At 41.4% G+C, this 12,500-nt stretch overlaps 1 protein-coding gene and 1 long non-coding RNA gene across 2 annotated transcripts in view; both read right to left on the bottom strand.

Moving 5' to 3' along the window:
* The window catches only part of LOC138980199 (uncharacterized), an 85,599-nt gene that overhangs the window by 45,461 nt on the left and 27,638 nt on the right, over nt 1-12,500 (bottom strand). The gene's annotated exons all lie outside the window — the stretch shown is intronic.
* LOC138980888 (uncharacterized) lies at nt 9,064-9,904 on the bottom strand. Its single transcript, XR_011460480.1, has 2 exons — nt 9,365-9,904; nt 9,064-9,320 (listed from the first exon to the last, which is right to left on the bottom strand). It is a non-coding gene; the product is annotated as an uncharacterized lncRNA (long non-coding RNA).

Here is a 12,500-nt window from a genome sequence, read left to right as displayed (position 1 = left end):
AGAAGCAGATATATTGACATAACCAAAGAACACAGGCAGAGAAGAGAAGCCGATATATTGACATAACCAAACAACACTGACAGAGAGGAGAAGCCGTTATATTGACATAACCAAAGAACACTGGCAGAGAAGAGAAGCAGATATATTGACTTAACCAAAGGACACTGACAGAGATGGGAAACAGATATATTGACATAACCACAGAACACTGGCAGAGAAGAGAAGAAGCCGATATATTGACATAACCAAAGAACACTGGCAGAGATGAGAAGCAGATATATTGACTTAACCAAAGAACACTGACAGAGATGAGAAGCAGATATATTGACATAACCAAAGAACACTGGCAGAGAAGAGAAGCAGATATATTGAAAGAACACTGGCAGAGAAGAGAAGCCGATATATTGACATAACCAAAGAACACTGGCAGAGAAGAGAAGCAGATATATTGACATAACCAAAGAACACTGGCAGAGAAGAGAAGCCGATATATTGACATAACCAAAGAACACTGGCAGAGAAGAGAAGAAGCCGATATATTGACATAACCAAAGAACACTGGCAGAGAAGAAAAGCAGATATATATTGACATAACCAAAGAACACTAACAGAGAAGGTACGCAAATGCATCGCTCTCTCAAACAAGTCTATTCATACAGAGAGGAGGATGCTCGCTCTTTATTGCATTAAGTCAATTTTTTTGGTGAATTCACTGATCAGGTGAATCCGTTTAAGTAAAATTGTCAAATTCTTCACATGTTTAAAAATGTGTCAATTTCCATGATTTTGCAATTTTAATAAAAATCACCGTAAGGAACAGAAAAAAATGTTGACTTTTGCATGATTTGAACCGAGGACCTTCAGCTTTAGGGTCCGACACGCTACCAACCGGCTATGACAGCTCCACGAAAAGACAAGTGAAAAAAAATTATATGAACAGTTTGTGGTTCTCAGCTCAGAAAATAATACTCATGTGAAATCAGCTCACACCCGTAGAGCCAGTCAAACGCGGTGACAGCCTGTTCAGAACTGAAGTTTACCAGATAACTTTTTAAGCAACGTAAGGACAGTGAGACATGAAGTTTGATTCGCAAGTCGGAATACAACACGAATGCTAAAGATGTCAAGAGTCCACCCATTAACAGCTTAACAAAACAATCAAGGGGATTATTGTAACAAGGCGAAGTGAGTCGATCTTTCTCAGTTTGTCTGTATGTATGACTATGTCTCGCTGTCTCTATGTCACTGTTGATCTGTCCGTCTGTCTGCCTGCCTGTCTGGCTTGATGTCTGACTTTCTGTATCCTCTGTCTCTATCTCTGTCTCTATCTCTGTCTCGTTTCCCCTCTCTCTCTCTTTCTCTCTCTCTCTCTCTCTCTCTCTCTCTCTCTCTCTCTCTCTCTCTCTCTCTCTCTCTCTCTCTCTCTCTCTGCCCACACACAATGCCCCCACCCCCTTCCCCCCTTACTCTCTCTCTCTCTCTCTCTCTCTCTCTCTCTCTCTCTCTCTCTCTCTCTCTCTCTCTCTCTTGCTCTCTCTCTTTCTATCTCTGTTTCTTTCTCTGCCATTATCTCTCCGTCTCACCTTTTCTCTTTCTGTCTCTCTCTCTCTCACTCTCTCTCTCTCTCTCCGTCTTTCTCTCCTTCTCTCCGACTCTCCCTTTCTTTCTCTCCCCCCCCCCCCCACCCCTCTCTCTGTGTGTCTCTGTGTGTCTCTGTGTGTCTCTCTCTCTCTCTCTCTCTCTCTCTCTCTCTCTCTCTCTCTCTCTCTCTCTCTCTCTCTCTCTCTCTCTCTCTCTCAAGAAAGTATAGCAAATATTAATGATTGGTGTAATTGTAACAGAATGGCACTGCATCCTAAGAAAACAAAAAGCATGTTAATAACCACAAGACAAAAACACCAGCGACAGCCTCTGAGCCTTGATCTTATGCATGGTACAGTTAGCATTGCTCAAGTCCATCAACACCGTGTGCTTGGAGTTGTAATTGATGATGAACTTAACTGGCGCTCTCACATTGATACAGTTTATAAACGAGTTTCTAGGAACCTTTTCTTACTTAACAAGCTCTGGTGCGTTGTTTCTGTGGATGCCCTCAAAATGTTTTTCCACGCACACTGTCTCTCTCACATTTGCTATGCATCTACTGTCTGGTGCAATGCCAGTGATGTTCATATAAAGAAAATAAACACACTTCACAAGAGAGGTGTAAAGTTATTAAACCGAGATCCCAATATGACTACTCAAGAAAAATACACTCAACTGAACATTCTTCCGCTACATCAGCAGTTCTTTTTAAATGCTAGTGTTTTCATGTTTAAAATGTACAACCATGAAACACCTTCATACATCCAAGACCTGTTTGAGCGTCCTCCTGGTAGAGCGAGGCTTTTGAATTATACGCTACCGCTCCCACGCATTGATTTGTATAAATCTAGTTTATCCTACTGGGGATCGCTTGTGTGGAATATACTTCCAATGTACTGTAAAACATGTCAAACCCTTTCATCTTTTAAAAAAAATGTTCGAAAATATCTTTGTCAAAAATAATTCTCTCCCTACGCTTTAAAATCATAACTGTTACTGCATAACATCTTAATCATCATTTTAATAATCAATGAACCACGTTATTATAACTAGTGTTTTGTTACTTTTAACCTGATTACAAATTCTTAGTTAATTAGTTATTCGTTTGGCTGTTCAATACATGTTATATAAATATATAATTGTAATGTATAATGTCATGTATGTCTAAAAGGGACAGGTTGGAAGATTAGGCATTGCCTAAAACCTTTATCCCTTTGTATTAAAGTTTTGAATCTGAATCTGAATCTCTCTCTCTCTCTCTCTCTCTCTAAAGACTGTTACGTGGTTAAGTCGTCACCATGCTAGCTGGTACCGACAATCAATATAAAAGGCAATACATACGCAACTGATTAATACGTTATCGCCTTGTGGGCTAAAAAAAAACCACAAAATGAATGATACATTCTGAAGGAGAAAAAAGTTTGAAAGTATGAAAGGTTGTTGAATCTTGGAAGGAATCTTGTATGGCATTGTATGCAGGGGGGGGGGGGGGAGAGAAAAACGTGTGCATTCTTGGATTGAATATTATTCTGTAGGGAAAGGGAATTATATTTTTGTTTTATTCCCCCCTCTGCTTCTTTACCTCTGTAAACTTGTAGGGGTAGTTATTTTTCGATAATGACCCAGCAACCAAACAAATAACGACCCAGCAACAGCCTGAATCCTCGATAGTGCAATGGGTTGAGAGGTTGTTCTGTTTCGGTACTACTTTTTGCGACTGAAAAGTTCCGAACGCTCTAATGTACGAAGTATACATCTCTGGAGCAAACAATACAAACATACCGCATTTAAATTAACAACTACAGGCCTGAACACATGAATCTCCATATAAAACCCATGAGTTCGGTTGTTTTCTGAATCCAGATCAAACCGTTCATCACAAGCAATTTCCCAAGGCAAGTAACTCATACTTTGTCTAGCGACAAGAGTAGTTCCCCTTCTTTTCACTCAGTTCCTTCGACAACAGACTGCAATCCGACGGTCAGTTTTCAACAATATTTCATTTAATAAACAGATCACACGCAACCAAATGCACACATCTCATCAATTTAAACAACATAAAGGGGTTTCATACACTATTTTCCCCAGAAAACTGAACTTCATACAGTTTTTAACGTTGGAACACGGGTGCAAAAGTTCGTCTGCTAGTCCCATTTGACGAAAAAACATTATCCTTAGCGATACCAAAACATATACAGAACACACAATATCTGCCTTTGCCGCCACAGCAGAATAACAGCATATCTGTGTACTTGATTTTAGCCCAAAATAGGAAAACTGACAAGAAGTGTTAACAGAATGGAATGATTTGCACGGAACTATACAACCGCGCATTGATCGATCGCCTGCGCAGGTTGACTGGTTGAGAGAATAGGATTCGATCAAACTTTCGCAAAAAAACTCCTCTTTTCTTTGAATAACTGAAGAAAGGAGGAATAAAGAGGTTACACACCTCGTCTCAGTGATTATAAAAAATAATGGTCTCAGTTCGCGGTCATGAAAAAGCTCGCTAAAGCTCGCATTTTTCATGATCCGCTAACTTCGACCATTATTTTTGATAATCACTGAGACTCGGCGTGTAACCTCTACTTATATCATAGTTTACTTCTGAGTTTAAACCCGAAACACATAGAACAAAGTGATCGAGAAATACAGCTGAATAAATATAACTCTTTACCTCACTTACACACCCACCCCCCGGGGCGGGAACGTAGCTCAGTGGGTAGCGCGCTTGGCTTTGTAGCCAGTTGGTCGCTATCAGCGTGGGTTCGATCCCCACGTTCGGCGAGAGATTTATTTCTCGGAGTCAACTTTGTGCAGACTCTCTTCGGTGTCCGAACACCCCCGTGTGCACACATGCGCACGAAAAAGATCCCACGTTCACAGCGAAAGTCTCAGGGCTTGGAAAACACGAGGACACGCATGCATCATCATCTCTCGTCTCTGATTTATATCATGATCGTATTTCGATACTTTGACGAGACAAACTCAATGCTGGTGTGTCGAAGAAGACAGCCACAGCGGGCTTGTTCGAATCAAAGTATCACACCATATCTTCAGCGTATTACCACTACCTGTCCCAATATAGACCAGTTGGTCTAAGAGGACGTTAAACCCTAATAGTCAGTTAGTCACCCACCCCCCTCCGAGCAAACCTGGCTAGGCGCTGCCTGAAAGAGAAGAGCGAATGAGAGTCTTCCCAGGACTGTACAGACGAAAAGACATGTCTTGATCTCATGGCCAGATGCTGATTTTGACACAACTCAACGTGTTAATCACTAGATACCGTTATCATTTCAAACAGACAGGGATGATTATCTACAAGTCGGTTTTGTGCAAATGTAACCCTCCACCACGGAATGAGTCGCATGTCACCTTTGCATGATTTTCATATTTTTACATTTTTCTAGAGTTTTTTATGCTCTATCCAGTGGTGAAACCCGTTTTAGAAAAGAGCAAAAACTGTTTGAGTTATAAGCCTGTGACTAAGGTGACCCTCACACTGTTACCAGACACTCCCCGGATTTTTTTTTTGCCTAGCGCAGAACCGCGCGAGGTGACATGCGACTCATTTCGTGGTGGAGGGTCACAAATGTTCTCTAATTGAAACAGGGTCATACAATGGAAAATCAAAGGTGTACCGGCAAGGTCTTGTCAGATAGAGCCAGTGAGTCTGCGCCGGCATGAAGTCTAACGCGGCATATCGGTAACAGGCAGATGAGCCCTCATCGTGTTTACATGGTGGTCGATTTCCCAATAGAGTGGATTGTCGCAGCAGTGCTTTTTGATGGCAGACCTTGTCCTTGCATCTCATGCTAAACTTGCAAATATGTTTCCTCATTAATCGATGCTTACTTGTATGATGTTTACAGATAAATGAAAGAACAAACTGGGGGGGGGGGGGGTAGAGAGAGAACACGATGTTTGTGACAATACTCGTAAACCAAATGAATTCTAGTAAATAAAGAAATGAATTCACCCGCTCTCGCAAACTCATTCGCCCACTCCCTGCAGCAAACTAACTAATCACGAAGCCAGCTACACCAGTACGTGTCATTCAACAATACAACGATGAAACCCGCTTATAAGTAGCAGGAACAACCTTAAAAATACGATGCAAGATAAGAACAACTATTTAACATTCTAAGGTAAGTTCAGAATAGTAGGATCAGGATTTTTGAGCCAATCTTGGAATGATTATCGAGAACCTGGTTGATGCCATCACAAATATGTTATGTTTAAAACTATAGGTAAATCTTGATACATATTATTGGAAAGAGCTTTCTTATCAGAAGCGCTGCATTTGTGAAGAGTCTCTTGGTATAGATTTCTAAAAAAGAAAGTTACTACAACCAGGAGAACAGTGTTAGTGTTCAAACACGTTTTATTAATGGAAGGGCGCTGGTTCTGTACGACGCTTATTTATCGAGACAGGTGTGACTACGAGCTTTCCAAATCTGTTCGTATTCCAATCAGTGAGTTCCAGTACTATGTTCTGCGGGCGTTTTGGCTGACCTGACGCGTTGAGAAAAGCATCAGATTGTATTGCTGCAAAACAGCTAAATACAAAAAGAAAAGCATGCATACTTATGTTTGGGTCTTTCAAGAATTTGTGAAGAATAAATTCTCCCTTTCAAATAAAAGGGTTTGTCTGCTTTTTTTGCTGTGAAGGCAAGAGGGTTTTAAATTACCAGTCGCACTTGACAAGCTTGTTACATTTAGTCACGTTTTGACTAATGTTTTAGAGGGGGAATCGAGATGAGGGTCGTGGTGTGTGTGTGTGTATGTGTGTGCGTGTTTGTGTGTGTAGAGCGATTCAGAGAAAACTACTCGACCGATCTTCATGAAAAATGTCTTTGGTGACGTCATATCCGGCTTTTTGTGAAAGTTGAGGTGGCACTGTCACGCGCGCTCTCATTTTTCAACTAAATTGGTTGGCATTTTGGTCAAGTAATCTTCGACAGATCCCGGACTTTGGTATTGTATTTCAGCTAGGAAGCTTTAAAATTAATTAATGAGTTTGCTCATTAAAATAACATTATTGCAAACAGATGTTGAATGTATTGCATCGTATTCTTCATTACATTCTGAATCTTAAAATATATACATATGTCATGTTTACTCTTAAAATGTGATCACAATTAACGAAAAAAGATTAATTAGTACTATGATTAAACTTAAGAAATCGATCCAAAAATGATTTAATCTTATTCTTTATTATTTATTGATTCCAAAAACATATAGATATGATATGTTGTATTCAGAACAAGCTCAGAAAGAATACAGAAAAGCGCGCTTTCCTGTTGAGCGCAATACGCTACCGCGCTATTCTGGCTTGTCAATTTCACTGCGCTCTGCACGTGGAAAGTGAGCGATTTCCTTCTAGCGAGGATTGACGAAGCTGCAGTGCTTTCAGTGTCATTCCGCGAGTTCGACAGCTGTAGTAATTTCGCCTTACGCGACAGGTTGGGGAAAGGCCCTAATTACCGGACGGGCGCCTAATAACGGACACGCGATATCTCAGAAATGGTAGGTCACAAAAAAAAATTTTTTGCGCGAAACGATTAAGTGATATCCCCTTACACTTCGCACCAAAATAACATGGCGACTGAACGCACGCATTCTGCACGGGAAGTGGTTTTCTGTTTTTCGGACTCTCACTGTAATTTTAGACATTTGTAAACTAAGTGCAGCAAGAAGTTACGACTTTCTAAGATGAATTGATTGGTTGAAGTAGATAGTACATACACTCTATTAGTAAATACCATGCAATACGACGTATTGAATGAACGCATTTTTCAACAGCTGCATTGTAACTCCAACTAGTGGGGTTTGCCAAATACCGTCCACCACGTGCGCCCAAATAACGGACTATGTAATATGTGTAAAAAATATAGGTCCCTGGCAATATGTAATACATATGTGTGTGTGTGTGTGTGTGTGCGTGTGTGTGTGTGTGTGTGTGTGTGTGTGTGTGTGTGTGTGGTGTGTGTGTGGTGTGTGTGTGGTGTGTGTGTGTGTGTGTGTGTGTGTGTGTGTGTAGTTGAACGTGCGGTTAATTCGCTTGACTAAAAATAACGCATAACCCTCTCTCGAGAAAAAGATACATATCTTCATAAAAACTTGCTTTTTGACTGACAAAAGTTGCAAAAACCAACATAATAATTAAATGTAAAAATACATGAACGTTCACAAAAAAGAAAACGGTTGCAATTGTTAATTAAAACATGGTTTCAGCAACTTGTGTTACTCTATTAAGCAGCGAATTTTGTGTCCGGACTTTGGTGACCCCCTGTCCGGATTTAGGCAGTAGGTTCCCCAAAACCGGACAATTTGCCGAAAAATTCAAACCTTAATAACTTTTAAAGTATAACAGATTTTTTCAATTTTTTTCAACATGAACATAAAGGTAGGTTAGATCTACAATAATCCGTTTTCAAAATTGCGCTATGTTATATACTTTGTGAGAAAAATGGGTTTAACCTTAAGTGTCCGTTAATTGGGGCCTTTCCCCTTCTTGTTTTATCACTAGAGGAGTGCTGACATAACGGAGAAATAAGCACACGTTCTAAAGCTCCGTGCAGCAGACTTCGCGAAGTATACTTAGGCCCGGCGCTCACCTATGTAACTTCAGCAGGACAGACGACGCACTGCAGATTATCCCAGCCCGCTATGTATACACGTTGCGTGAAAAGAAAACAGGCCAACTACTCGTCATAATCCCTATCGCAGCATCAATAATAATGCAGTGCTTCGCCTGTGCCGCTGAAACTGCGCAGGTATAGTCTGCCCCTTTAGCGTAGTAGACTTCGCCAGGCTTAACGGCTTTACTATTAAATAACAGAAACAGTAAAAACGAGCGGATGCATCTCATTCAAACATGGATAGTCGTAGACAGGAGGAAGTTTGCTCTTCACTTTAATGCTAAAGGAGTGCTGTCGTTATGTAGACATAAACTCGGGTGCAGATAGGTGCACTTGCTGGAGCTGAAGGTAACAAGAAGAGAGGGATGGGGACTCAAGTACAATAGGCGAATGGATGGCCACAAAGCGAGCGCACACACAATCATGTCTGTCCCTTTCTCTGTTTCCCGTTCGTTCTACTTGCTTATCATGTATTATAATTGTGTATAAGGTGCAAAAACAGGTCGTAAGAAAAGGCGAAGCCTGAAACCTCTGTCCTTGTAAAATCAAGTTCCATCATCATCACCATCATCATCATCATCATCATCATCATCATCATCATCATCATCATCATCATCATCATCATCATCATCATCATCATCATCATCATCATCTCTCTCTAACACCCCCCCCCCCCACCCACCCACCCACTCCCCGCGGCCCCTCTTCCCCACGCTGTCGCCCCTTTCCCACCTATACACACACACACACACACACACACACACACACATACACACTCCTCCACAGACAGAAGGAAATTCCAAATCCCAAAATGAAAGGTGTTAACTCATAACTCATAACTAATAACTCATAACTCATAACATTTTATTGATCCAACAAAGGAAATTAAATTGGTCATCAGCACATATAGGTCATTAATTAATAATTATAAAAGAATAAGAGAAGAAAATTCATAAAACCCATGATAACAACAAAACAAAAATATCTGAAGTAATATATGTACAACTACAATACCCTTTTTACTTGCACACATGACACACCGACACACCAACACACATGCATACATACCTACATACATACCTACATACATACCTACATACATACATACATACATACATACATACATACATACATACATACATACATACATACATACATACATACATTCCATGTTAAAGTGTAGTTAAGAACATCACAGTAAGTATATCATTGTTTGGATTAACAGATAAGTTTTTATGTAAATGATGATAACAACAATCCATAATTAACGCTATTGCACTACCAAAAGAAGAGACCAACCAAACACATAAAAACGCTTGTTCAGTCTTCCACCCTGCTAAATCCTACATCCTAACTGTTCAGAGCGGCATTACACGTAAGCTTTCTGCTCTACGTAATTATTTGTGAATATACAACGTCTCTAGGCGGGCCTGACGGAACCCCTCATACCCGTCTGCACTTAGCTAATAACAGACGGTAATACCGGAAAGCCCACAAAAAGTTGTTGCAAGTGTTGGAAGTTTTAAAATGCAAACTTCCTGCAAAACGTGACTGCCTTTGGTTGTTGTACATTGCCTCTTCAATGTCGAAGTGTCATATGCTACCGACCCTTAAACAGTGTGTGTGTGTGTGTGTGTGTGTGTGTGTGTGTGTGTGTGTGTGTGTGTGTGTGTGTGTGTGTGTGTGCGTGTGTGTGTGTGTGTGTGTGTGTGTGTGTGTGTGTGGGTGTGTGTGAGTGAGATATAAATCAAACGTTGGAATATGTTCAACTTGCATGACGTCGTTCAGCTGTTCCGTCTTGCTAGATGTCGCGCAGTGATAGCCCACAGCCTGACCTGCCCTAAAGGCTAAGCCGTCGTACTTATATATATGTCCGCACTAAACATGGTCTGCTGTAGGGTTGTAAAGGGGAACTCCCTTTTAAGTCTCAAACACATCTGGGAAAACCAGGTCTTACAAGAAATCGGGGAGTCTATTATAATGAGAGTAAATGTACAGTGATTGTGAACTGAACATTTGTGACACTCCACCACGAAATGAGTCGCATGTCACCTCGCGCGGTTCTGCGCTATAATATAAGTCCGGGGAGTGTCTGGTAACAGTGTGAGGGTCACCTTACTCACAGGCTTATAACTCAAACAGTTTTTGCTCTTTTCTAAAACGGTTTTCACCCCTGGATCGCGCATAACAAACCCTTTAGGAAAATGTAAAAATATGAAAATCACATGCAAAGGTGACATGCGACTTCAATCCGTGGTGGAGTGTCACATTTCAGAAAACAAGCTCTTAAACGGGGATTCTGTTTTAACTGGGAGCGGAGGGGGTAGTGTCTCGAAAGGGCGTGGGGGAGGGGGGGGGGGTCCACTGTTTTGTCGCATGTGTGCTGGGTCTGAGGAAGTTCGCCGTAAGCCTACATGTCGTTGTTATTGAACTCCGTCAATCGTCGATAGACTGAATAGGTCATTGGAATGATCGGAATGCCCGACTAAGCGGGGTTAAGTCTTGGATTGAGTTTGTCATGTTTGAGCGTGAAATGTCTCTGTATGAGTAATGTCTTGAAGGGGCCAGGCTTGTTGTCGAAGAAAGGGGTGGAGTGTTAGATTATACCTGCGATCGTGGGGGGGAGGGGGGGGGGGGGTGGCATTGGGGGGGGGGGAGATAATAGACGAACGGAACAAAATACGAACAAACGGGCACAAGAGCAAACAGGCAAACGACAAGTAAATAAACACAGATAAACTGGATAAGATAAGACAGTCCCAGAGAAAGACAGACAAACAGATATGGTAAAAACCAACAACAACAACGCAATCATTTTAAGCAGGCGAAACTGAAAACGACTTCTTCTTCTTCTTTTCCGTCTGCGTTCGTGGGCTGAAACTCCCACGTGCACTCGTGGTTTGCACGAGTGGAATTTTACGTGTATGACCGTTTTTACCCCGCCATTTAGGCAGCCATACGCCGCTTTCGGAGGAAGCATGCTGGGTATTTTCGTGTTTCTATAACCCACCGAACTCTGACATGGATTACAGGATCTTTTTCGTGCGCACTTGGTCTTGTGCTTGCGTGTACACACGGGGGTGTTTGGACACCGAGGAGAGTCTGCACACAAACACGGTGTGTCAACTGATTCCGTTCATCCACCGGATGTTTCCGTTCATCCGCAGGATGTTTCCGTTCATACAGCCTTATTTTCGTCACTTGCTTGGGGAAAAACGTTGTGGTAAGTCGTGTGGGCAGCGCGCTTGTGTGATATTGAAAGAATAAATGCAGTAATTTCGCCTTACGTGACTTGTTTTTAGATTACTTTCAAATGGCCGTGCATCTTTCCATTCTTGAGGAGGCAGTAATCAACGCCAGTACACTGGACATTAGTGGCAACGTTGAAGTCAGCACAGAGCCAACGGCGCTTGCCACCAGCACACCACTAAAAAAGAAGGACCATGTGTGCGATCAGTGCGGAGCAATCTTTGCAACCAAGCGAAACATATAATAAATATACATGCAGAAAACAAGCATGCAGCAGACCCAGGCTGGGCCTACACATAATATTATGACCCCTGCGGAAAGGGCTTTCGAATCAAAGGGGATTATCATGCCCACATCAGTCGCCATGAAAGTGTCAAACTATACACATGCGCCGATTTTAGCACACAGCATCTGCTTTTTTTTCAAGAAATAAAGAGTACATATTTTGAACAGGTTTCACATGAGTTCAGATCTTTGAAATGACATTGTGTAAGGAAACTGGACGAAGACACACTTATCAAAATGTTTGTTCTTTAGTAAGATTATAAACAGGGATGGTATTGCACCAGAAAAGCCACAGTCGCGTGTTGTTGCACTCATGAACAACATGAATTATGGGTTATACATAAGTCGAATTAGGGGTTTTAAAAGGCTAATTGCACAAGATTTCTACCAAAAATCAAAAACGTCATGAAAAGCGTAAAAACAAAAACAATTTGATGAAAGTGGTACGAACGGACACATTTTCCGTCAAAATCAGTACGAACGGACACAAAACTGTTTTATGCAAATTCAATTCATCTTATGGTTCACATAGGTCCAATATCACACGCATTCGTACTTTGTGCTATTTGAAGACGATTGGAATACACATAACTTGTAGTGGGGGACTGTTTCACTCTGATCTAACGAATGCGTATGAACGGAAACGCTTTTCGTACGAACGAAAACATGCACTTTTGTACGAACGGAAACATGGTGTATGAACAGAATCTGCATGTTTTCAAAAGACAAGTGATTGTA

Source organism: Littorina saxatilis, linkage group LG11 (genome assembly GCF_037325665.1).
Source record: "Littorina saxatilis isolate snail1 linkage group LG11, US_GU_Lsax_2.0, whole genome shotgun sequence".
In the NCBI taxonomy this organism is placed as follows: Eukaryota; Metazoa; Mollusca; class Gastropoda; order Littorinimorpha; family Littorinidae; genus Littorina; species Littorina saxatilis.
This window is presented reverse-complemented; position numbering and strand designations above follow the sequence as displayed.